We start from the raw sequence: 26,387 nt of genomic DNA, 5'->3' as shown, positions 1-26,387 counted from the left end.
GCAAGGAAGCACCTGAAAGAAGATTGCAAGAATGAGACAACAGCAGATAGGTGTGTGTCAATACAACTCTTTCAGGCTGGCTTGAGACAAGGTCCTTCTTCTGTATCTGGGACAAGGTTTGGGGCAAACCAACACTAAAATTCATTTCCCAGGGGCCTGATGGGGTTTGGGTGTACTTGATTGGTCCCTGCCTTGTGAGGGGAGAGAGATTGCACAGTTTTTATACACCACTACTCTTTCTAGCCCTGAGCCTTGCTGTTCACTGTCTGAAGGCAGGGCTGAAGATTTTGAGCAACCTGAAGAGCTGTAGGCAAGAACAGCCCAGGGTCTCTGCATCTCCCTGTAGGTTCTGCATGGAGCTGCTCTCTGACTAGGAACACCCAGAAGGGAGAGAAGGGAGAGAAAACACAGGCTTGTGTCCTGATGGTAACATACATCCCTCTTCAAGCAGTATGCTTGAATCAAGAAGCTGGAAAACCAGACAGCAGCAATGAAAAAGGAAAACAATCCTTTCCAACTTGTTGGCTTGGCCTCTGCAGCCATCCCTACCTCAGGGAGGGCTGTGGTCACAGTGCTAAGCCCTGGTTATGCAGCTGAAATTCACCGTGCTGAAAGTCACCTGGTCCCTTGAGCGCTCTTGTGAAGCACTCCAAGGTCCCACAGAAAATGGTTTGTGTGTGCTTGAAACTATGTGGATTTGCTCCCAACAGCACATTATGCCACTCTCAGCCTGATCCTATCTGGCTTCCACTGAATTAATGCCTGGATGGATCCAAGTCCCAGCCTCTCAGACCAAGGTGCTTCCAACAGTGTTCCCACTGCTGTCCCCTTGCAGCTCCAAAGGGAATTTAAATCCCCTTGGAAGTGCTGTTCCATGGTGATGGCAAAGCCTCAGGAGCAAAGCAGTGGAGAACACTGCTAAAGCAGGGTGGGCAAACCCCAGTGGCCTGGAGCAGTTGTTTGGTACACCAAAGGGTGTGAAAGCTGCTTCAGTTTGGGTCACAGGTGTACCCAGGCCCCTCTTCCAGCCCCAGCCCTTTGCTGCCTGCTGTAATGCTGCAAGAAAAGCAGCAGGCTGCAGGCACCCAGCCCCACCAGGCTGCAGGCCTTCTTGCAGCCAGGCTTACACCTTTGATGCTCTCCCAGTTACAGTTTGTCAAGTCTTGTCTCTCTTTTTCACTGCTTTGACATCTCACCACCCTCAGAACACTTGTGAGAAGGGGAAAAATGATTTCAAAAGTCCTGTCATCGAAAGTTCTCAAAGACCACTACATGACCACTTAAGTGATGCCTTCATATTCTTAGAAACTCTGTTTTTGCAGCCTGTCTGGTTTCTTTGGGGTAGATTCTGCCTTGCATCATCTAATATACTGTTCCTATTATCAAAATAGAACGCAGTGAGGAGAGGTTTTGGACGAGGGTAAGGCTCAGGACACACAGAGATAAATAGGGGGATCAACATATGCTAAATTTGAGTAGTATTTCATCTTTCCAGCTTCACAAATGTTGTGTTATGTGCCAGGACCTTTAGGGTGCTGCACACTCTGGAGACACAGAGGACAGATTGCTCCTGCCTGCCCCAAAAATGGAAGAAAAACTGTAAAGTCTGTAGAGGCAGATGACCACGAGTGCCGTGCTGGTGGTACAGGGAGGCAGGTGAGCTCCTGGGCTTGGTCATGGGCTCCTTTGCCATGTCTCAGCAAGGCCACCACTCCCAAAGTCTGTGTGCTGTGCTTAGAAGGGAACAGTGTGTGTTTGTGTGTGTGTGCTCATGTGAATGTAATTGTGTTTCCACATAATGTGGATTATCTTTTTTTTGGCAGCAAAGCTGTTCAGGGGTTTAGATAAAAAAGATAAATCCTGCAGCCATTCCCTCCCTGGGAAAGGGCATGTCTTCCATCACTTTCTCTGCTCCCTCTTCTGAGCCATCCCCAAACACACTTTTTCCTAGCTCAGCATCTGACATCACCCTGACAGCCTGCTCTCTGTCTCAGCATGAGACTCCCACATCAGGAGTGGGGGAAAATGCAAGGAATAAGGCACAGCAGGTGAGGTGTTGCTTGGATGAATGGGAAGAGAGAGGAACTGGGGCACAGGGGGTAGAGGGCTCCCCCAGCAGCATTGCCCCACGTGGTGCTGATGTGAGGGTGACACTCCCACAGCTCCCCAGGAAACTCTCCTGGCAGGGGGATCAGGTGTGCCATGGGTGCAGGACACCCGATGGTCTCCCTTCTTTGGAACCCTGCTTGGGCTGCTTGGCTTGGTGTGAAGACAACCTTGTCAGGAAAGAGAGCTCCATTGATTTAAATGCAAAATTACCCTCCTGCAGTTCTAATTTCCCAGGCGAGGGCCACACAGGCTCTGAAAACATGAAAGTTGTTGATGTATTGGTTCAATTAATTTTTAAAATAAGTTTGAATGCCATTTGTTTCAAATTTGATAGGAAAGCGCCGTAGATTTTTGCAAGCAGAGAGTGAGGTGAGCGTGGATGGGGCGTGTATTTTGCATGGCCTTGAGAACAGGGCTCAAACGATGCATTCATTCAGTAGCAGACCTCTGCACAGGGATAAGTGCTGAAAGAAAAGGACCTGAACATCTGTATTTGCTGAGTGGCACCGGCAGCAGCAGCCAGCTCACAGGGAAGGGCAGGCAGACGGGTGTGGGGCCCAGCTGAGACTGCTGGGTCCCTGGTGCTTTTAAAAGGAAATAATAGCTGGTGGGGGAACCCTTTCTGGTGGCCTTGGCTCCCGTGACCCCCCTCTGATGTATGATATTTAAACAAGAAAATATCAACATTGGTTTTTACACAGACGGCCTCGTCCTGCTCTCCATGAAAACCACTGGCAAACCCCTGAGAGAGGTGGAGGGGAGCAGACCCCAAAAGGGCACTTAGACCCCAAAAGAGCCACTCAGACCCCAAAAGAGTCACCCAGACCCCAAAAGAGTCACCCAGACCCCAAAAGAGTCACCCAGACCCAAACACTGCTGGCTGCAGCCTGGCAAGAAGCAAGTGCAGGTTGTCATGAGTGGCTGGGTGATGTGTGCAGGTAAATTAGAGAGAAGAGAAGCAATCCCATCCTGCAGTGTGCAAAGCTGCAGGTCCAATGCTTTGAATTTTTTCTTTTTTTTGATTGCTTTTTAAAATTATTAATTGCATTTTTTTGTACAGCAAGCAAGGAAAATGTGCTGCTTACTAGAATGAAGTGCAACTCAAGGGTGTTTTGTTATAACAAAGGTGACTTTTCTGTACTCCCCTTTTCACAGCTGGGTCTAATGGAGAGGTTGATCTGAACCCCATGGCTATCCAGCAGTGGTTCTGGAAAGGAGTAATGTCCATTGTATGAGAGGATATCCATAAACTGGGCCATCAGTGTGTCCTCTGATATATGTGTCCTCTGAGGTAGGAAAGTGTAAGTCAGAGGAAGAGAGGGCAACTGTGGCTGACTCATAGTAAAACGAGGGCACGTGGGAAGTACAAACCAAGGGAGGGCTGCTGCCAGTAGGATTTGAAGGCTGTGCTGTGTGTCATGTGAAATATAATATAAGCTCACGGATAATTTATGATTAAAGGGGCAGATGTGGTGCAACTGCATGGTGCAAAATGTGAGATGGGGCATAAGAATAAAAGAAACTTAACCCTTGATGACTGTGCTGTCCCTGTCTTGGTGTTGGTTTGGCCCAGGCTGGGCCTTCACAGGTGTTGCAGTAGCAGCCTCTAGGTTCTGTAATGTAATGTGAGCTTCATCACAGATCACCTCAGCATAAAAAGTGTAATTACACTGGCTTTATGCTCTGCCACCACATTCCCAGAGGTAGCGGCAGAATAAGTGGCATGCACGTCCCTTGAGCAGCTCTGTGCAAATGGAGAATCATTCCTGCATGGGGACCAGCCTTCCTGGGCAGGTCACAGCTGCTGTCCCACTGGGAGTGACCCTGGGGCAGGCACACTGAGCTCACCCATCTCCAGCACGTGCCACGACCTCTGCTAGGGCACAGAGCTCAGCAAGGACAGCCTGGCAAACCAAGTGATGCCAGTCTGATACCAGTCCGATTGCCCTTGGTAGGAAAAGCACCTTTGGGCTGATGTGTGACCATGACCAACCTGAATCTCCAGCAGGAACCATGAAAAAAGACCTATAATTTGGGAGGGAAATAAATAAAGGAGTGTTGCTCAGGTGTGAGTCCTGCTAGGAAGCACAGAGATAGTGTAGGAAGCTGAGACTCAGCCATTTCCTAGAATGTGTCTATCCTACGTGGTTTTCTGCTTTTGAGGATACAAACAATATGCAAAGGGATTGTTGGCTCAGTATATTTCATCCTCGCTGTACAAAGCCCGGGACGATGCAATCCCAGCTACTTCTGAGGCTTTTGGGAGCCTGTCTCACTCAAAAAATCCAGGGCATTTTGGCTTCAACTCAGGCCACCTCTCATGCAGAGCAGAGTCCAGGCTTGCAGCACCTGATGCAACGTCACTCACAGTCTTATCATGCTCCATGTCCATCTTTTGGAGCAGATGTTCATGAGAAGGTGGATGGGCAATGGGCTGAGGTGTGAAAGCAGACCCTTTGACATGGTTGAAAAAGCCTTCATGGAATGTCTCTGTGAGCTACCTGAGGAGGAATGTCCCAAAACTGAGCCCCATCACTGGGGCACTGAAAGGACTGAACTACCCCAAGTCTTGGTGCAATTAATGAAGGCTTTGGTACCACAAGAGAGGAACAGGGAAAAGAGGGAATGGTGCAGTGCAGCTCTGCCCATGCTTCTCTGTCACTGTACGTCCAGGGCTAGTGCCACTGTAAGAATATACAACAGTTGCTTCTTACAGACAAAAGAAAAAAATATGAAGCCCTGCTGAAGGTTAGGACTGATGGAGCACTGAAAAAGCCCCAGCCAGAAAATCTAAGGTAGCTCTGCACTTTGGTCAAGCTATGCTCAGCACTGTGATTTTGATGAACAGCACCAGTCTGCATGAGGACAGGTGACTTTTTAAATGGGGTTTTAATAAAGTCAGTATTGCTAAAGCTATCTATAAAAGTAATCTGCATAGGGTTTTAAACAAGTAAACTTAATTATGCCATTAGTGCTTCCGACATGAATGGGGCTGGGCTGCAATACTGTGTCTGGCTCTGTTGTGGTGTTTGCATGTTAAAAGTGCATTGGCAAATGAATATGGGATCAGAAGAGAGCTGGAAGAGTGATTCAAGGTCTGGGAATCGCATCCTATTGCAAAAGACTAAAGAAATCCCATCTATTAATTTATCCAAGAGGAGGCTATGACTTGGTTTGATCATAGTCTTTAAGTGCCCTAAGTGTCTCTATGGGGAGATTTCTGATAGTCAAGATCTCTTTAATGTGGCAGACAAAGGCATAATGAGATCCTATGTTGGAAAATGAAGCTCTATGAATTCTGAGCACAAATAGGTACTTTTTAGGAAAAAAAAAAACCAGTGAGGGGACATAACCACTGGAAGAACTGAGGCAAGCAGTAGTTTTTCCTGTTACTTAAAAGTCTTCAGAGCAAGATTGGATGCCAAGTTAAAAGCTCAGGCAGAATTTATGGGTCTGATACAAGAACGTCTGGCTGAAATTCACTGGCCCATGATATGTGGCAGGTCAGACCAGCTGATCATAACAGTCCGTTCTTGGTTTAAAAAATCTATGAATTAGGTATTTCCAGTCCCCTGAGTCCTGATATTACTGGAGGTCTCAGAGGAATGCATTATAAGCTGTCATCATTTAATTGTAAGCAAGCAGGGGCATTGCCTTTTTCTTTTTTTTTTATTAATAAACTTATTTTCCAAGAGCTTGTTAGGCACTGGAGTTAAGCAGCTGTTAACAAACATGACAACATTTTAGAAACAGTTCAAATAATTCTCCTTCTCCCGTTTGCTCAGCTTTGTTTTGCAGCAGCACAATTTCACTCGTGCCACATCTACCAGTGCTTTTCTAGATGAAACAGCAAATTCCAGCAAAATGGAAAATGCAACCTCCCTCCATACTTAGGGTGGGCTTCTTACACCCTGTCCCCTTTCATGTGCATCCCTTAGATACACTGCAGGGTTTCTCTCAGCACGGTGTAGGAGCAGAACAGGGAAGAAGTCCATCAGTTTTCTGGTGCAGGCCCCTCAGATAGGAGGATTCAGGTAGGAATCCATTGTCTGTCACAGTGCCTGGCCTCCAGAGCTCCTGGTTTGTCTGAGTAAATGGCAGAGAATGAGAAGAAGGCATTAAGGAGAGACCTGGTATTCCTGAAATTATGCAAGCTATTAACCTCCTTGAGGTTTCATAAAATGGCCTCCGGCAAATGGTCAGAATGTTTTTCTTACGGAGGAGTAGTTTTCAAGACAGCATAAACTTTCTTAATATCCTTTCAAAGGGAAAAAAAAAAAAAAAAAAAAAAAAAAAAAGAAAGAAAGAAAGAAAAGAAGAGAGAAAATAAGATAACAGAAAATCCCAGCCACGGCTCCTGGGAGTCTTGAAAACAATATCCACAGTTGCGTGGACATTCTAAACCTCGGATACATTCAGTGCCTCGTTAGCCTCAGCCATCAGAACTGGAAGGGGAGGCGGTGAGGAGCGCAGCAGAAGATGGAGTTTGAAGTCTCTCGAGGACTGCTCTCCCGCTGCCGGGAGCCCTCAGCCGCCTCCCCCGAGCCCCGGGGCGCTCGATCGGCGGGCAGTGAGTCAGAGGGACGGGGCCGCTCCGCCGGGCCGGGCCGGGCCGGGGCCGCCGCTCGGCTCCCGGGGCGCGGGCGGGGAGCGGAGCAGCAGCGGGGGGAAAGGTGAAGCCGGAGCCGAGCGGGGCACAAACCCATTAGTCGCACATAACTTGGGAAGACGCTTGGCCTCGCCATGACAACCGGCGGCCCGGGCTGCTCGCACGTCCCGCCGCCTCCCCCGGGAGCCCCTTTCCGTGCGCTTTGCCGGCGCTTGGGGAATGCGGGGCCGCAGAGACGGGCCCGGTGCGGGTAACAAAAGGGAATGAAAGGAGCTCTGTAGCTCACTTTACACGTCCGAGAGGCATTTTCATGCCCCGTAATGAGAAGGGATCGTTCCGAGGAAGTTCAGATCAAAGGAGAGAGCGTCCGGGGCATTTGCATAATTGCCGGATTTCGGAGCACGGGCTGCAACCTGGGCACCTCACCGGGGCTGCCCCTCGCTCGCCAGGGAGCTCCGGACAGAGGGGAGGCTGCCGACCGTGCTCCGCGGGGACGGGAGAGAGGCCTGCCCCGGGAACGAGATACGGAGACACGGAGGCGGCCGGGCCCCGGGCGGGGTGCTGGACACGGCTGCGGTGCCCGACGGCAGGGAACCCTCGGGGCTCCGCAGGGTGCGGACCCTCCGGTGCTCGGGCAAGCGGTGCCCGGGGGCCGCTGCCGTGGTGGATGGAGGTGGTGCCGCTGGGGATCGGCTCCCGGCTCCCACCCGGCGACATCTGCGGCGCCGAGCCAGCACGCTGCCTCCCCGGTGGCTCCCGGCCCGGCGGCTCGCTCCGCCACCAGCGAGCGCGGATAAAGGGATTAAACGGCACGCTCGTTCCGCCGGGCGGGGCGGGGGGGGCCTGGCCGGCTCCGGGCTCCCGTTGCCCCCGAAGGCCTCCCCCGGCCCCGCGGCGCGGAGGCACCGGGCGCGCCCGCGGCCGCTCATTGTTCCCGCAGCCAAGCGGGGCCGCCCGCGGTGCTCGGGGCGCGGGGTTCGCCGCTGCTGCTGCTGCGGGGAAGGGGATGCCCGGGGACACCCTTATCAGCCATTTTATAACAGCAAAGCTGGCGTCTCGCCGCGGGTGCCCCGTTCCCCCCCCCCCCCTCCCGGGAGCCCGTTCTACGATCCTGACGGAGATGCGGGGGTTCCCCCCGCCCTGAAGTCAGCACCACCCGCGTACGCCCCGCACCTGCGGGCCCCGAGCGAAACTCCACCCTGCGGCGGGGACATCGCGATCTTCCGGAGCCCTGTCCTGGGGATGTGGCCAGTCCTGGCCCCTGCTCCCGCCCCCGGGCAGCCAATTCCCCAAACCGGGATGCAGCCGGACGCCTCCCAGCTCTGGCTTGGGCTGCTGCCAGCCCCAGGACGGGCTGCAGCCTCCCCACGGGAGTCGCGGCTTCTCCCTGCACGGCCGGGCCGGGGCGGGCTGGCGGGGCGCCAGGGAGGTGAGGTTAGCCTCGGAGCTGGCTGGCGGATGGCATGTTATTGTGAGAAGCGAAAAGCGAGCGGGGAAGGCAAATAGGAGCATGGCACCGTATAGGCTCGCCACGTGACCGAAATGTGTTTATCTCGCCCCGGAGAAGCCGGGCTGCCTGCGGAGGCCAACCCTGCCTTCATGGCACAGGCACAACTCCCGTGGCCGCGGACGGTTCTGGGCCCTGCGAGAGACCACTTCTGTTTGCTTTTGCTGTCGCTTCGGCTCTTATCATTTGCCTTGTCATTCATCATCAACCTCTCCCGGGCTCCCTCCCCCTTGCTCCCCCCCACCGCCTCCCCCAGGGTCAGTCGGGAAAAAGCTGAGAATCCATCTGAGGAGTGAGACGCGGGAAGAAGGGTTGGATGGTGATGTGGCTGGGTGGAGGGCCTGTGTGTGTGTGTGTGTGTGTGTGTGTGTGTGTGTGTGTGTGTGTGTATGTAAAAGCAGCTGCATGCAGAACAAAGCTGCTGGGGGGTGGCTTTTGGTGCTGGAGCAGAACCTCGTAAATGGGAGATTTCCGTTCGCAAGACTCCGCTTGCACAGTTTCTGTCCTGCCCTTGAACTGACAAGTGTGTATCTGCATCGCAACCAGAAAGTAAATCACACCGCGCCTGGCTCGGGGAGGGCGCGCACGACGCCTCAGTCTGTTGCTAAGTGCGAAAAAGTGGAAGATCTCAGCTCCCCAGCGCAGCCCCGCTTCTCCGACACACTATTTACTTTGGGCGCCCGGCGAAACGCGCTCAGTGTTTATTACGGAGAGCGCCGGGGCGAGCTCGCGTTTGCGTGATTAGGAGCAAGCGGAGGAGCGGCCGCGGCGCGGAATATCAAAGCGAGCCCGCCTTGGCAGGGCTCCCAGGCAGGGCTTTGCTGGCACCCGCGGGATTCCGCGGGGCAGGGCGAGCGCGGCGCGGGCGGCGGCGGCGAGCGGGGAGCGGCGGCCGCCGCCGGGGCACGGGGGGAGCCGCGGGCGCTTCGCGGGAGGCCGGCAGCGAGCGTCGTTCGCGGCCCGGGCTCCGCGCTAACGAGGCGCGTTGGCCGGGCCGGGCCGGGCTCTGCCCGCCCGCTCGGCGCTTCCCGGCCCCAGGCGCGGCCGGCCGGCCGGTAATCTCATTAGCGCCGTGGCGTTTGGGGAGCGAAGCGCCCGGCGTCCCCGCCCGGCCTCGGGAGAGCAGACAAAGGTCTGCGGAGCAAGGCCCTGCGGCCGCGTCGGCCGGCCCTGTTAATGTTCAATCGGAGCCGGAGAGCGCCGACCCCCGCCCGCCGCTGCCGGGCAGCCCCCGACGAGGCCGCTCCAACGCCGCCTTGCCCCGACGGGATATTTTCTCCCTGGAAGTTATGCTAAAATAACATTTGTGTGCACGTTAATGATTTATTTATGTGGCTAATAACGCTCACATTCTCGCTGATATTTGTCTAGGCGAAGGACCAGCTGCGAAATGCCCCGCAGCTGTAGCCAGAGCTAGAACAGAGTGCCTTGGAACCAGAAATCAATGCTCCTGAAATGAACAAGTGGACAACTTATTAGGCTCAGTCACTCCACGCGCCGTCCCCTGATAACGAATAGATGAAGTAGACGCCGGAGAAGGGACGTGCCGGGGAGGGCTGCACATGCCGGAGTGGCTGGGTGACACCGCGGGGCACAGCCAGCCGCACGGACATCCCCGGGCAGGACAGGGGCCGTGACACGGCCCTCGCGGGCTGCCTAGGGTTAGATGGCGATAAGTCCAGCGAACGCCCGGCAGAACGGCTGCGGGGGTCACTGATAAAGGTGTCCGGTTTCCCTGCTGCTCCAGAGAGCACAACCGACAGGTTCAGCGAGATCACGTAGTCGTGGCTTCTCTGCCTGGAAACAGTCACGCTAATTTTGCATTTTTACCATCCACAGGGAGGAAAAATACCTGTCGTCCCGCAATGCAAATCCTTACGCAAATAGATCTGCGGGTGCACAGGGAGCTGCTGGCAGCCTGACCTGCCAGCCCAGAGTCGCTGGCCCCGAGTTTAGAGGTGCCGGCCAGCAGCGGCACGCCCCGAAAGCACACGGGATATTGAAGACTCCCTGTTAGTCCCTCGGAACTTGCTGCTGCCTCGGAAAAGTCCGAGAAAGAGTCTGCGGTTAATCTCCGAGGCCTTCTTACATCCCTGGCGAGCAGCGCCCCAGCGCTAAGTGCAATTAACATAACAGACACTAAAATAGGAGAGCGGCGCTGAATTTAATTTGCAGGCTTAGAGAAAAAAAAAAAAAAAAGATAAAGAAAAAAAAAAAACTTAGCACTTAGAGCGGTCTGGTGATGAACGCAAGAAGTGATGGGGAAGGCGGCAGAGTAGCCCTTCGGCCTCGGAGCGGGGCCGTGGCCAGTTCCAAGGATCCCCTCCGGGAGCCGGGCCCACCCTGATGCCCGCAGGTTTCCAGGCAGGTAAACTCCTCCGACGGAGCTGCCTCCCTCCCCTGCATCGCTCCAGCGCCGCTCGCCCCTCGGGCAGCGCTCCCGAGGCCACCAGGTCACCCGCAGCGCGACCAGGTCGCCAGCGCGGGCAGGCACCTCCCAGAGCCTCCCCGCTGCCCGCCCCGACAGCCACGCACCGAGAGCCGGCTGCTTTCCTGCCCCCGGGGACCGGGAGGACATGGATGGGGGGCAGAAGCGACGGGATAACCCCCTCCCCGCTTTTCCTTCGCCCCCTCCCCCCCGCCTCCTGCAAACTGCCGCCGAAGTTCACAAAAGAGCGAGACATAAAGAGATCGAGGTTTCCGAGAAAAGGGAGAGGCGAAAACAGCGAGGTAAAGAAAAAAAGGAAAAAAAAAATATCGTCGCAACAGAGGGACCCACCGACCGGCTGGGAAGCTGGTGGTATCCGGCCGGGAGAGAGGGGGGGAAGGAAGGAGCAAAGAGGGCTTTAAAAAACTGGAAGGCAAAAGCTGTTGGGGAGGAAGTGTAAACCGAGAGGGAGGCTGGGGGAGGGGAGAGAGCGCCATCTTTTCATGTCACAGTCACAGAGACAGCGCTGGGCTCGGCCACAGTGTCTCGGTTTCTTTTTAACAGCGGAAAACGTGCGATTAGCAGGCAGACGGGCGGAGACTAGCAGCCCTGCGCGCACACACAGCCCGCAGCTCTGTCTCCGCGCCGTGTAATCCCAGCGCTCAGCCCTTCTGCACCCCCTCATTAAAAACCCGGAGATTTCCTCCTCCTCCTCCGCTCTCCGAGGAAAACAACGCCTGCCACCGCCTGAACCCTGGCAGCGCCGCCCGCCCCGCACCGGCCGCCCGGAGGCCGCCCAGGGGCCCCGCGCTCCCCGGCGCCCTGCACGCCGAGCTGCGCTCCCCGGCGCTCGGCCCCCGCTTCCTCTCGGGAGCCTGATTATCGCCCCCCATCGCAAAGGGCCGCCCCCGATGGGGCGCACAGCGGAGGCTGGGGGGGATGTGGGGAGAGCTGGCTGCGGTCCCCTCTACCCCCCGTTTCCCGTCCCCAGGGGCTGCCGCTCCCCCGCTGCCAGGGCGGCTGCTCGGTTCCCCCCCACGCCCTCCCTTTATCCATCCCGAGGGCGAGGGTGGGGTGCGCCGAGCCGGAGCTCCCCGCACTGGGGCCGGCGGCGGGGAGCAGCGCCGAGATCGTCCGGGAGCCCGCGGTGGAGCCGGGCACCGCCGCCCACGGCCCCATGAACAGCGCTTTATTCCGCAGCGCTCAAACCCCTCATTGTGTTTGGCAGAATCACCTGCCTCCTCCGGAGCCGAGCGATTAATTTAACGCGATACAGAGTGCGCTCCCTCCCGGCCCCTCCTCAGCGGGGAGATCTCCGCTGGGCGCTCCGTGCCGCGGAGGAGGGGCACGGCACGGCACGGCAGAGCGGGCTGGCATCCTCCGAGCACCGGCTCTCCCGGCGGCGCCCGGGGAAACATTCCCCGCCCGGTAGCGGCGGAGCGTCAGCTCCAGTCGGAGTCGCACACAAGCATCCGCCGCGCAGACCTGCTCGGTGCCCGGGGGGGCTGCGAGGCGGGCGGGGGCCGAGCCGTGCCTGGCCAGGGGATTTGATGGGTCGTTGGCTGCGCCTGGGGAAAGGCGGGCGGAGGGGGGGGCGGTTGGCTGCGCCTGGCGATGGGGGATTTGAGAGGAAAGGGGAGGGGGGCTGAGCTCGGTGGAGGGGGTGCTGACTGCCGCGACTGCCGGGGACGGCGGCTGTTATTATTGTTATTACTGTTATTGTTATTTTTAGGGGGCGGCGGCGGTGGGAGCTCGGGGGGGGATGGGGCTGTCCGCGCTCGGCGGGGGGCGGCGTGGTAGGGGGGCCGCCGGCTGCGCCCGCGGAGGGGGCATGAGGTGAGGGCGGTGGGAGGGAGAAGCGTCTCCTCTGTTTCTAATAAAGGAAACGACTTTTATTGAACGATAAATGCAGGGGAACGAAAGTCGTGTGGGTGCGCCTGGTGGGGGCGATTGATTTGGCAGGGGAGGGGTGGCGGCTGCCCGTGCCGGCGCGGGCTGCTCGGGGCGGGAGGGGCCGCCCGGCCTCGGCTGCTCGGGCTCGGCAGGGATCGCGGGGAGGGGTGGCGGCCGCCCCGGTGGCAGGGACGGGGGCTGCCCCTGTTCTCTGGGGGGGCTGAAGCGGGGGAGTGCGGGATGCTCGTGGTGGGGGGTCCGTGGGCCATGGGGTGGTGCCGCCTGCCCCTCTCGGGCACGGGGGGGGGCTGAGGGGGAGGTGTCGGCTGCGCCTTGCCAGTTGGGATTTGATAGGGGCGGTAGGAGACACGTCTCCTGTTTCTAATAAAGGAATCGGCTTTTATTGAAGGATAAATGCAGAGAACCAAAGTCGTGTGGGCTGCAGCCGCCGAGCTTCGTTAGCTGCCGATGTGACTGTGAAGATAAAACGCTCCACAATAACTCGAGCGCGAACAGCGCCGGGGATGGGGACGCGCATTCCCCGATGGCCTTGGCCTCCCGGGCCCCTCAGCCCCGGCCCCTCGGCCCCGGCCCGGCGGCGGAAGGTGCCCGGGGAGCCTCAGACCGTGTTAACGGCTCGGCCTTGGGACTTCGCCAAGTTTCTCTGACTTAGGGGAACTCTGGGGATGAGTAATCGCGCCAGGCTGGGGTTTGGGAGGGAGTTTTTTTTCGCTCGCTCGCTCTCTCGCTCTCTTCTTTTTTCCCCTTGTCATCAGCTGCTGACCCACTCACTTCGAGAGCACGGCACCGACGGGTTTCTGAGCACGGCGGCGGGAGCAGATCGGGGCTGTGGCGAGCCTGGGGGAGCCCCCCCACAGTCTTGGCTTTCCGCCGAGCCACCCCTGCTCTGCTCCGGCCTTGAGCACATGGGGCAGCGCGGGGTCGCTGCTATCGCGTTTCCCCTGTGGTGCCCTCGATGTGTCTTTGCCAGGGGACAAGGGGACGCGCACAGCCCCACGCCACACACACTCCGCTGCCTCGCGTGGAGGTTTCCCAGGGCAGCGAGGACGCGGCGCTGCCGCTCCTTGCCCTCGGGAAGGGGTCGGGAAGCCTTTTCGACTCGACAACTCGATTTATCGCAGGACGGGAGGGGGAAACTCCGGGCCCAGGGGGAGGCCTCTGGGGATTGGGAAGCAGCGCGGATCCCCGGCCGTGGCAGGCGCGCCGGGCCGGGGCGGAACAGCGCCCGCATCCTGCCCGCGGGCCCCGGGGCGGGCACGGCGAGGCCTTGCCCGATGCCGCAGAGGGCAGGGCCACCGCCGAGGGCAGGGCCACCGCCGTGTGCACCGGGCACCCTGCCCGGACACGGCCTCCGCCTGAGCCTGCCGGGCAGCGGGGCACGGGGGGCCCAGAGGCTCCGAATCAGAACCGAGCCGATGCCGCCGGGCACGGCCCGCCCCCAGCGGAGCCTGCAGGGGGACAGGCTCGGAGGGGGAGTGTCGCCGTCGGGGGTGCTGCGGAAGGAACGAACTGGGCAAGGCAGCCCGGTGTCGCTTTGCCTCAGCCCGCGGGGCTTTCCCCAGCGCGGGTCTGTGCCCGCTCTCCGGGCAGCGAGGGGCCGGGTCCCCCGCCCGCGATGGGCACGGCCGGGCAGCGGCGGGGAGCCACTAATCTCGGCGCCTGACAGGTTTCGGTCCTCTGATTACCTGCGTGGTTTGGCTTCCGAGAGGCGCTCCATGAAGCGGCTGCTGCCCTTGTTTGGGTACCGTGATGGCGAGGGGGGGCGCGGGGGAACGACGATGGAGAGAGATGAAGTGAGGACGGGGTTTTAAATGGCACTTCTGAACGGAAAATACTTTTATTTTCCCTCGGATTTTTGAAGCTGTTTTCGAAATGAACATTTTCCGAGATAAGAGGTGACCGATCAGAATCGCTGGGGGGAGGTTGTAAGCAGACGTTTTGCCCCAGCTTACTGTTATCTTATCTTTCACACTTGCAGGGCGAAAAAGTGGCTTATCTTTATACCCACCCCCCTCTCGCCTTAATTGCTAAAAACACTGTGAAGTGTTAAGTACAGGACTAAAGAATCTCTCCGCGTGTCTGCCATGCGAGTGAAGGGGCGGGAGGGGGGGGGGTGGTGTCCGATTTTAAAAATTAGGGGCTTTTCTCTGGAAAGGTACACACATGTACGCACGGAGAGCCCCTCCCTGCCTCCGCTCTGCTGCTGCTTTGATGTTGCAGGCTCTCATTTCATATGTATGCACCCCAACGAGCTACCCGCCGCTGCCGGGCTTCCAGCCGGGGCGCAAATCCCGCTCGGCACGCCGGCGAGCCCGGGGGCCGCGCTGCGGGGCGCGGGCGCGGAGGGCGGCGGAGGCCTCCGCTGTCACCTCTGGGGCGGAGTGAATAACCCCAGTGTTTATGAACCCGGGCTCGGAATTGGTATTCAGCGCCGAGCCACCGTCTCCTCGCTTTCTCTCCCCACCCCCTTCGAAACAAAACACAACACAAAAACAAAACCAGAAGGAGGACGGAGGTGATTCATCGACTGTATCCAATTATTAACATACAAGCTGTAGTCTGCACAAACACACCTTCAAACCATGGCGGTTCCCCCGGCCGCCGTATTATGTTTAAACTCGGGAGCACGGTGGCTTCTGTTCCTCCGCCAAGTCACCGCTCGCTACCGCTCCTCGCCAGGCCGCCGAGAGACGGGGACGGGCCGCAGCCCGCGCCTCCCGGGGCTCAGGGACCGCCACCGGGAAAAGGGCTCGTAGCCTCCAGCTGCCGCGCATCGCCTTCAAAAGCGAAGGCTCAACCTCGTCCGCCTCGCGTTCCGCCGGGCCGGGGTTTTGTCTGGCTCCCGTTCCCGTTCGCCCCCCGAGCCCTGCACGCCGCCCTCCCGCCGAGCCCCCCCGCTGCGCCCCGCTGGGCTGGGGGGAGGCGGGCAGAGCGACAACCTCGCCGCCGCTATTTTTACTCCTCTCCAGACTTGTGCGGCGCACGCCCCCTCCCCTGCAGGGCCTTGCCTAGCGGCTGCATCTCTCCGCTCTCAGCAGCGGCCGGGGCCGCCCGCCTTTCACCTCCGCCCGCCCCGCCGGCCCCACCGCCGGCCCGGCCCGGCCCCCGCGCCCGGGGCAGCGCCCGCAGCGGCCCGAGGGGACACGGCGGGGGCGGGGGACACGCACACGGGCGCGCCGCAAGCAGACAAAATGGCCGTGGTGTGCAAGTGGGAGAGGTGGAGGGGGCAGCTCGCAGCCAGCCTGCCCTCCTCTCGCAGCTGGGCTGCCGCCCCCTTCCCCACACCGGGCCCGGGCCGCGCATCGAACCCCGGTGGGCTCCGCGCTGCGAGCTCCGAGCTCTGCCCGGGCCCAGCGAGAGCTTCCCCGGCCGCGGCGTGGCAGGCCGAGCTCCCCGGCTGGGGGCAGGCCCACAGTGTGAGTGTTTGTCTGTCTGTCTGTCCCTGCCGGGCTGTCCCCTCCGGGCGCCGAGCGGGGAGCGCAGGATCGCGGGCATCTCCGCTGTAAGGGGTGCGGAGCGAGGCAAACGCAACCGGAGCGATTTGTCATTCGCCTTTGTAAGAAAGATAGCGGCGCTTAGTCCGTGAACCGAGCGCGTTTCGGGCTCTTCTGGGGAGACGGAAAGAAAATTATGGATCTCCTGTCAACGGAGTAGCCCTGAACTACGAAGTGAAATTATAGTACTTCTGCTATGCAAAAGCCCTTTGATTGCTCGGGGAGTTTGCATGGCGGTGTTACAATATGCTGACGCCGTGTCAGGTCTGAAAGCGCTGCAGACCCTGTATAACGCCAATTGAGGCTTGTCTTGTTTTGTTATTCAGATTTCTACACTTCCATTAAAAACAGCCTTACAATAACCAATGATAAAGGTCTGATTTAAGACACACTCAACCAGGGCAATTCAGAGCTTAGGACAGTGATCTGTTATTTATAGGCTTTTCCTAGCACTCATCACCAGGCTGTCTGAGCACCTCGCTCGCATTAATTCATTCTACCTTCGCAGCGGCGCCCATCTCCCCTCTGTCTCATTTCCCGTGACCGAAGGACTCGCGTGCTCCGGTTGCCGTTTGGGGATCGGGCCGTGGAAGGGCCAGGGCCCGGCCTCGCCACTCCTGCGGTTTAACCCTCAACTTTCTGAGGTGCGCGGGCCGGGGGCGCGGGGAAGCTTCCAATTAGAGGCGGCGCTGGAGGTAAATGAGAGCCGGCATAAAGCCATCCCACTTGGAAGCCTCCTGCGAGAAGCCTATTCTGCCATTAACAATGGATTTGTCTTTACGAGGAGGTTAAGTACTTAGCATTATCGGAGCAGCCGCTTTCGCGGGCGCATCCTCGCCCCGCTCCTCGGCGGCCGCAGCAGCAGCGACAGAGCGGAGCCCCCCTCCCCTCCCGGGGAGAGAGCAGTGTGCAGCGGCCTGACCCGGGGGTCAGCTCCCTCCGGGCCGTGTGGGAGGGGGGAGGCCGCCCGGTAATCCGCAAGGCAAGAGCATGCTTTGAATTTTCCGGGGTTGGCTCGGCGGTGCCCGGCGGAGCCGCGCTGGGGAAGGCGGCGGGGCGCGCAGCCGGCCGGGGCAGGCCGCGGGACGAGCGAACTGAAGCCCCGATGTGTTCTCTTCGGGAGCCGCCAGCCTCCCGCGGCAAAGCTCGGGGAGCCGGGGAACAAAACAGGCACAGAGGCGAACAAGCTCGGGTCTGTTCCTCCCCGCCACGAAGGAAGCTGCGTTCACAAAGAAAGTTTACGGTTAAAAATAAAAGCGGAGCAAGTTTACCCCGAGATAACTTTTAAGTCATTAGTGAAAAACAAAAAAAAAAAAAAAAACAAAAAACCCAACCACCCCTGCCCCAAGGATCCAGCCCCAGGCTGTAGGCACACAGTTGTGATCTGGACTTCGCAGCCAGGGGGAAGGGAAGTGGGCGACTTTTGTGATGCAAGTGCGGGCCGCTGGCACCGCAGATCCAGACCTGTGGGGAGAGACAAAGCCCAGATCAATGAAGCCGGGAAGCTGCGGCCACCTCTCCAGGAAACGCGCTAGTTCTGCTTTCATATAGAAAGAAGCAATTTTAATGAGGTTTTCCTAGGAAAGGGAAAAAAAAAAAATCCAACAGAGGCCTCCCCTCCAGCTGTGTGCCTGTAACTCACGTGTGTTCAATCTAATAACTTTTAATGTCTAGCCCTAAAACATCTTTATAAAAAATAGCTTTACAGCGTAATAGGCCAGGTGTCCTTCTGCTTGTTACTGGAGATTAAAAAAACGTGTGGGAGCCTTTTCAGATGCGTGGCCCGCCGCACCAGGATCAAACCCGGCTGCTGCTCGGGGCAGTGCTCCCCGTCGGCCAGCACGGTGGGACCGCTGCCCGTTCCCCATCCTCGGCGGCTTCCAGGGCTCCCCTGCGAGGAAGCCGAGCGGTGCGGCTGCCGTTTCGGGTTTCATTCAGATGGTGGATATTTCACTTCTGCTTTGAGACGGGCGAGTTTTTTTGAGAGACGCAGTGAAACTCCAAAGCCCGTGATGGCAGTTTCATGAAATGCCAACCCTCTGGCCATGACCTGGCTGCGTGTGTGTATCTGAGGGGTGTGTGTGCTTTTCTGTGGACTCTGTGTCCTTTCCCCGTGCATTGGGCGACCCCCACTTATTTTTTTTTTTTCTCCAGATGTAGTGTATCTTCTCTATTAAACGCTTCTGGATTTGGGAGGGGGGGAGCTTTAGTAGGGACAACTTCGGAGAACTCTCATGTTTCCACCTTCAGAGATAAGCAGCGGCGCAGAGCAGGCAGGCAGCCCGGGCCGTCCTGCTCCGGCGTTGAATTCCCATCGCCCCGCTTGCTGCTCCGGCGCCCTCGGCGAGGGAAGATTTGCAGCTCTGAGCGTCTCTCCAGCCTTTTCGCGCAGGGTCCTGAACGAAGCGATTAAAAATCCCCCCTGGGGCAAACTGTCCGCGTTAATCGCCTGCCGTTTGGCTGGCAGTCGCTCCCACACGGAGCGGCGGCGAGAAGGGCTCGGTGCGGCGCCGGCGGCGCTGAGGTGGCACAACTCCCGTTCCCGGGAAGGCGCCGGGAGGTGCGGGGGAGCGGAGGGGCCGAGAGCCCGCCTGGCCCTGGGGCCGCCCCGGGAGCTTCCACGCCGCGGGCTCTGCGGGACCGAACCTGGGAGTATCAGCGGGGATGGGCGTTATGAACGTGATATTTACGAGTGGAGCTCGCCGAGCCAAAAGTTGCCTTGCCAAAGTAAATAGATGCAGCCGATAACTACCAACCCGGAGATTAAAGGGCTCCACGATCCGGGCAGAAATCTTAAAGCAGCCCTAGAAATGCCAGCGAGGGAAACGGCGCTTCAGTCGTGACCCCACCCCGGGTTGCCACACTGCTCACACCGGGTAAAAAGCGCGTTAAGGGCTGCCAAAGCCGGATCAGGCGAAAACGCGCTTTAATAAGGTCCCCCTCGGCCCCCCCGCCCCCCGCAATGCAGACGTTGACAAACGAGTGGCTTTTTTTTCCCCATCCCGATTCAGAGCTCGCAGAAGAGGAGCGGGGGGAAGCGCGGAAATCAGCGCGGCCGAGCCGCGGACCACGCGAAGTTGGGGGCGGCGGGTGGGACCCAGAGAGGAGCCCCGGCCTCGGGGGGAGACGCACACATCCCCCTCCGCGAGTGTGAGAGGCCGCGGCCCAAAGGCTCCGCTCGTGCTGTGACCCCTGCGGGCGGTTACGACGGCTGCGAGCCCTCGGCGGGTCCTGGGGGAGCGGGGATGCCTCTGCGCGACGGGGGAACCCCGGAGCCGGCGGGTGTGACTGCGGGCGCGGGTTGCATCGCCGGGGGGTATTCCAGGCGCCGCCGGGATCGCGGGGGAAGCGGGCTGGGGGGGCCCGGCGGAGGGCCCGGGGGCGAGCGGGGTGGCGGGGGGTGGCAGCGCAGCGCGACCCGCCGCGGAGGCTCGCAGCGATGTCTGGCAGCGCCGCCGCCGCCGGGGTTTTGACAGCTTGGCGGAGCGGAGTGAACGGAGCTTTATGGTAATTGCGGTTCTCCACTGGCCTTCTGGGTAGCGAGAGAGGGGAGTATCGGCGGGGCGGGGGGGGGGGGGGCGGCTTTCCCCTCCTGCCTGCCGGGGAGCGCGGGAGCGCGGAGTCCCCCCCCGGGGCGCCGCAGCTTGGCAGCGACCTGTGCCAGCCGGGGGGAGCGGGCGGGCGAGGGGCTGGCGGCGCGGCGAGGGGGGCAAATCAATTAGTCAGGGCAAGGGGGGGGAGCGGGCGAGCGGCCGGGCGAGCCCTGCCTGAGCAGGGAAACGCAGCCAGGGGAGGGGGAAACTTGCTGAGGGAAAAAGCGGTGGCGGCGCTGCTGCCGCTGCTGCTGCTGGCGGCGGCTCCCTCGGTGCAGCGCCTGCCCGGGGGGAGGGGAAGGGAGGGGAGGCGACGGCTGGAGGAGGAGGAGGAGGAGGAGGGAGAGAGGGAGGGGGGATGCGAGGGGAGCGCAGCGTGCAGCAGACGGAGCCCGGTCTCCCAGCGGCAAGGTGAGGAAGAGCGGCTTTCCCGGCGGACTAAAGAGGGGAGGGGGGGTGGAGAGGAAGAAAAAGAGAGAGAGAGGAGGAGAAGAGGAGGAGGAGGAGAATTAAATCCCCAGCCACACACACACAAAGCCGCGGCGGCCAGGGCACGGGAGACGGCGGCGCGGGCGAGATGTGGGGAGCGCCGCGCTCGCCAGCGCAGGAACTTCGCCCGGAGCAAGCCAGCAACATGGCGCTGCCAAACCAGAGCCGGCAGCCGGAATGAGCATCGCGGGCTGCCGCTCCCACTCCCGCTGCTGAGCCCGGTCGAGCCGAGGAGCAAAGCCCTTCCCGCGGGCACCTGCCCCGTGGGCGCAGAGGGCGGCCACGCTCCCGCGCCCCGCAGCTCCCTGGTCTTTCCGCGCCCCTTCCCCGACCCGCCCGCGCTGGGGCAAGCCGCGACACACGCACCCACGGAGAGGGGGAATCGGATCGTGAAACTTTTCTCGTCTCTTCTTCCCACCCCCGACGGGGCTGCCCTTCAGGGAGAGCAGCAGGGCCAGGCGACGGTGTGGGGACCCGCGTCTCGGACCGCGCACGGCACAGCCCCGCGGCGCCGCAGGAAGGTCAGTGCTCCGCTCCGCGAACAGCTCCCGTGCGGAAGCGCCGCCGCCGAGTCCCGCCGTGCCGGGGCGGCTGCGGGGCTCCCCTCGGCCGGCCGGCGGGCAAGGCAGAGCGGCGGCGGGGCAGAAAGTTACGGCGCGGGGCTCGGGCGGGAGCGGCGGGGGCAGGAGGGTCTAGCGGAGCGCCTCCGGGGCTGCGCTGTCGGAGGGGAAGTTTGGAGGCAGTTGCTGGTGAAGATGCCTGTTTGGGGCAGCGGAGGCGGGGGGAAGCACCGGATCGCGGTGTCGGCTCCCGTGCGCCCGTGTGGGGAGTGGTGGCGGTGTTCCCGTCGTCTCGCACTTTGTGACTGGGAAGGCGCCGGAGCAGCGGCGTTACGGGGGCTCCCGCGGGACGGGGCGAGCAAGGAGAGGCGCTGCCGGCTCGCGGAGCGGGGAGAGCTCCCGCGCCGGGCGGGCCGGGCTCCGCGCTCCCCGCCCCGAGCAACGCGCGGTCCGGGGCGGCGGGCAGGTGAGCGGCGGGGAGAGCCCGCTGCCGGCCGCCCCTTCCCGCCGGGAGAGCCCGCTGCCGGCCGCCCCTTCCCGCCGGGAGAGCCCGCTGCCTGCCGCCCCTGCCCGCCGGGAGAGCCCGCTGCCTGCCGCCCCTGCCCGCCGGGAGAGCCGGCTGCCGGCCGCCCCTTCCCGCCGGGAGAGCCCGCTGCCGGCCGCCCCTTCCCGCCGGGAGAGCCCGCTGCCGGCCGCCTCCCGCCCGCCGGGAGAGCCCGAGGCGCTGCTCCCCCCTGTCCCTCCGCCCCGGCGGGGCGGGCGCCGCGGCGCACGTGGGACGGGGCGGCCCGGGGCTTTCCCGTGCGCGGAGCGGTGCTGGCGTGAGGTCCGGAGTGACACGGAAGTTTAGTCAGCCCGAAAATGTAGTTTGGAGTTGGGAGAGCGAGCCAGAGGGAGGCTCGGGGCTTGCCATCAATGGGGCGGCCGGAGGGGGACGGCCAGGCGGGGAGGCAGCGGAGGCTGCTTTGTGAAGGCAGGGCCAAGTGGGGCGGCTCTGCGCAGCATATGAGGCATGCATTTGATGTTCGCGGAGCGAGTCCGGGGGCGAGGGCTGCGGAGCGTTCACGTTCCTCTTTCTTTCTCGGTGTATGTATGTTGGGTGGTTTGTTTGTTGTGTTTATTTTTTTTTTCTTTCCCCTTCCTCCTTCCTCCCTCCCTCCCTTCCTCCCTCCCTCCCTCCCTCTCATTTCCGCGATGTCTGTCGGATCCCGGGTTTGGCGATCGCAGAGGGGGCGCGGGGAAGGCGGAGAGCACCTCCCCCATTTACCCCGACAAGAAAAAAAAAAAAAACCGCCCCGACCATAGCGAGCGGTGTAAAACTGACAAGGTGTGGGGACTGACTTTAATGGTATCGCCTCGGAGCTCCTCGCAGCATTAATTCCCACTAATGAATCTTTTCCAGAAACTCCGTTCATTGCTTTCATCTGCTCTTTAGAGCCCGCAGCTTTTGTATTCGTGTTTGCATTAAAAAGGGGGGGGGGGCGGGGGGAGCCCAACCCGCACCACGTAGCCAAGCCCGGATTTTCCAAAGGTTTCTATTAACTTTTTTTTTTCCCCGCCCCCTCCCCGTGGCCCTGCCGCGGGGGGCGGCCGGGAAGAGCAATGCCCCGCCAGAGCCACTTGGGAACAAAGCTGGGGGCGAGGGCGGGCGGGCGGTGCGGGCTCCGGGTGCCCCGGGCAGCGCCCGCTCCCCGCCGGTGGCTCCGCCGCTCCCGGGGCACCGCCGCCCGCCCGCGCTCCGCCCGCGGCCCCGTGCGCCGACACCGGCGTTCCGCTGCCTCCGGCCGCCGCTCTCGCCGACTTTCGTCCCCGAGGTGCTGAGGCTTGCCTGTCTGTCTGGAGCCCGGTGCTGTCGCCCTTGCGACACGCCGATTCATTTCCTTTCGGTTCTGCTGTTGGAGCCGCTGGGTGTTTTTTTTTTTTTTTTTCCTTTTTTTTTTTTTTTTTCCTTCCCGAGAGGTAGCCAGCGCAGCGCTCACCCTAATTGCTTTTAGGAGGATTAGGAGCAAATTCCTCCTCCCCCAGCGCCCCCCCCTCCCGCCGCCTCTTCCCTCCTCCCCCCCCCCCCCCCCCCCGCCGGGTTGCCTTCGCACGCCGGGGTTGCAGTTTATCCCTGGTGCAGTTCTTTGAATTGCTGTCACAAATAGGTGACTCAGAGTTAATTAGGAAGTATGCACCGGATCAATGGGCTGCACAGCTCATTAGTTATTCCCCAGCCTTTTGCAGCGTTGGACCTCCGGCTCCTCGCCCCGTATATACCTCTTTAATACGCAACCTGGAGGGCTGGCAGGGCCCAGGGAGTTCTTCGGGTGAGGGGGGCCGGCTGCGAAGGGGGCGTGATGAATGCGGATATTGAAGCTTCCAGGGTGGGACGTTGCATGTGGACGCGAGTGACCGGGACCCCTCCTGCCTCCCCCAGTCCCTCCTGCCCCCGCTGCCGAACCTGCCGTCACGCACGGGCGTGGTGGGCCCTCGCCCGCCCCGGGATCGGAGGGACGAGCCCGGAATGTTACCAAAAACAAACAGACACACACACACACACAAAAAAAAAAAAAAAAAAAAAAAAAAAGAAAGAAAAAAAAAAGTGTGTGTGTTTATTGGAGCGTACGTTGAGAGAGCAGACAAAATCTCATTTGTCAGGCATGAAGGTGGGCTGTGTGGAAGGCTATAAATATACCGGGGAGGATTGTATCGCGGTCACTTTTCTGTTCTTCGCCATTTCTAAGGTGAGTGGCGGAGGCTGAGGGACCGGGCAGGGGCTTCTCCTGGTATTGTTTGTCCGTCTGTGATAGATCGGTCTAGACAGCCGCTCAGGCTCCCTGCGAGCTCAGGAACCGGAGCCTGAAAGAGAGAGTGGGGGAGACGGAAAAGGTCACCGCGATATTTTTTTTTTTCCCTCCCTCTTTTCTTCCTTCCTTTTTTTTTTTTTTTTTTTTTTTGTGTTGGTGGTGATGGTTGTTAACCCTTCACGCCAGAGGGGATCGGGGCTGGCTCTCCCGGCCTGGAAAGATGCGGCAGCGATCGCAGGGATGATGTCGGAGCGGGGGGAGGCACAGGGTAGCGCGCCTCCGGGCCCCGGCGCTGCCCCGTCCATCCCATGGCTTTATACGAGATGTTTCCCACAACAGGAAAAGAGTTCACGAGGCGAGTGCCAGATGATTTCGTTCCCAGGAGTTTCCTCTCTGGAAACTCCGAGGAGGAGCGCTTGGAGCGGGAGCCAGGCAGCCCCAGGGCCGGGGCGGCCTCCGCAGCCCCGGGGGCTCGGGGGTGTCCCCGGGGCTCTCCGCCCCTCGCCGCCCTGCCGTGCGCTGGAAATCCCGGCACGGAGGTTCCCGGCCCGCGGGGGGAGCGACTTTCCGTGGCCGCCTTCAGGTTCCGTCAACTTGTCCCCCGGCAGCAGCTCAGCGCCCTTCGCCCCGCGGGGCCGCATCTGTGCTCTGCTCGCAGCGTGGGGCAGCCCTCGGCCCGTGTGGGTGCGGGCAGGAGCGGCCGAACCCGCCCCGGGCTCTCGGGAAGCCCACGGGAGTGAGGGGGAGCGAGCACACCTCGTGGAACGCAAGGGCAGGTGGGCAGCGGGGTCTGCCGTGCAGCTCGGGTGGGTCGGGGGCTGTTCGCAGCTCCTCCGTGCCGTGTGTGTGCTTCCTTCCTTTTGTGCTTGAGACGTCCTCGGTGGATGAGATGCGATCCTGGCGTGCAAGCCTGGGCGGTACAGATTAAAAGCAGTTAAGGCTTTAGAGCGATAGATAAAAGCTGGTTTTGTTGGATTCGCCTGCAGCGCAGACCATTCCCATCCCTCTTTGTCTGAGCCTTGGTTCCGGGCGCTACAGCCTTATTGGAAATGCTCCTGAGCAGTCCACGCAGCCAGGGCAGCAGGCAGCTCAGCGCTTATTTACACGTCACATCTAAATACATCTCTAATTAGATAGAAGCAGCGCCGGAAATGGCAGATTTGTTGCATATCTAATAGAGACCAGTGCAAACAGACTCAGCAGGGTTTCCCTCTCTTCTCCCCCCACAAAAAACCCCCCCACCACCAAGACCAAGCCAGTAATGTGAGAGCGAACAGAAATGACTTCTCCCATTTGAGTGCCTTATGAACCACATTGGCGAATGTCTCTAATATTTAAAGCAATACTTGGGATGTGTGAGCTGAATGCCCAAATATGGACTGGGTCTTGAAACAATACTGGTGCCTTGGCTTTATTCCTGTGCTGGTGGACAATCCAGGCTCCGTGTCACACACTGTGTTTGCCTTTACCAGAATGTGCCAAGAGCTGCAGCTTCTCAGGCAGTTCAGAATTGTCATCTCTCTTCCCTCCTCTTCCTTCACCCCCTGATAATACACTTTTGTGAAGACTGATGAGGAGGCCAGGGTCCCCTAACAGTGACTGAGCTACAGGGGTGCCCGTACAGTCCACGCAAGCAAACTTTCTGGATCTGTGCAGCTGCGAGAGTGCACAAAGTTGTTGGCATGTTTTTGTGTCTCCGTTTGTGGAGAAAACGGACCCAGGTCACCAAGGCCCAAAATAATGAGTTCTGCACATACCAAGGTAGCTTTGGCAATGTGTGGCTGTGGTTTACAGGGTCTCTCAACTTTGACCGATGAGTGGCCCCTGCAAAGACAGGCAGAGGGCCTGCTGCAGTTCAGGTCGTAGCTAAGCAGCCACGTTGCCCTCGGATTAAATATGGCTTGGAGTAATTCGGTGCTTAGTGTGGAGGACAAGTGATCTCCGATTTCCGCATGTCTGGGCAGAGGCCTGTGCTCTTGCTGGGACCCTGCAGCACAGTTGGGTTGCACAGGTGATGTGCGATGCGCTGCCTTTCCCCCGAACGCTGCAATACATCACATTTTAGTGCGGACTTAAAGCAGCGTGAAGCCAAGTTTAATACTTCCTCCTTAGGCTGGTGTTGCTTTAGAAATAATTGATGGCTGGAGCGGGGCTGCTCCCCTCTTCCTTGGTTTTGCAGAGAGCTGAGCAGTGGCACGGAGAGCCAGGCTTGCCCCTTTGGAACACGCTGGCTGCACGGCGTGTGCGAGCCGGAGGCAGCGCGGAGGCCCGGGCTGCAGGCAGGGGGAGTTCCCCTGGCTGTGAGCAGATCCCCGTAATCCTCTGGCCTTTCAGGGAACCGGCTTACAGCAGTCGCTGCTCCGGAGCGACCTTTCCCTCCGACCTGACCTGCCCAGGTCCCCGGGCTGTGCCAGGAGAGCGCATCCTTCCTCGGCTTTCTCTGGAGCAGGATGCCAGAGCTCCAGCAGAATGAGGTGGGGATGGAAAGGAGGAGGCCAAGAACTCTGCAAATGAGGCTTTTGGAAAGTTCTCCTGCTTTACAGCAGGGAATTCATTTTTCCTTGTTTGCTGGACAGCAGTTCTTGGCTAAGGGGAGATTATTTTCCCCTCCTCTCTTCCATTGCTGGAAAAGTTAGCGAGTGAGAGCATCACTCTGTACCAGCCTGCCTGTTTTCCAGAATTGTTGTCTGAATTATTTGGGACTCTTCCTTCACTCTCTGCACCCCAAAACTACCTCATGAGCTGGTAGATTTGGTGCCATGTGATTAGACATGCAAGGAAGTCCTCTTGAAGAAGATCCTGACAGCATGAAATATAATTTGTGATCTGAAAGACAGTTTCCAGTATAATCTCATTATGCACCACAGACTCCCGGTGTTATTTTGTAGAAGGCGG

At 59.7% G+C, this 26,387-nt stretch overlaps 1 protein-coding gene across 6 annotated transcripts in view; it reads left to right on the top strand.

The window, feature by feature from the left end:
- Nucleotides 1–19,499: 19,499 nt before the first annotated feature.
- The window catches only part of BCOR (BCL6 corepressor), a 59,408-nt gene continuing 52,520 nt past the window's right edge, over nt 19,500–26,387 (top strand). For 4 of the 6 annotated variants that reach the window (XM_058018398.1, XM_058018400.1, XM_058018399.1 and 1 more), the window contains exon 1: nt 20,127–20,664. The gene's annotated coding sequence lies outside the window, so the exon portion shown is untranslated. Of the gene's footprint in view, nt 19,569–20,008; nt 20,066–20,126; nt 20,665–26,387 lie in introns of those variants that run through there. The other 2 variants (XM_058018396.1, XM_058018397.1) reach the window with 2 other exon arrangements.

This window comes from Melospiza georgiana, chromosome 2 (genome assembly GCF_028018845.1).
Source record: "Melospiza georgiana isolate bMelGeo1 chromosome 2, bMelGeo1.pri, whole genome shotgun sequence".
NCBI lineage: Eukaryota > Metazoa > Chordata > Aves > Passeriformes > Passerellidae > Melospiza > Melospiza georgiana.
Note: the sequence above shows the minus strand (reverse complement) of the source record. Positions and strands in the feature narration are given on the sequence as shown.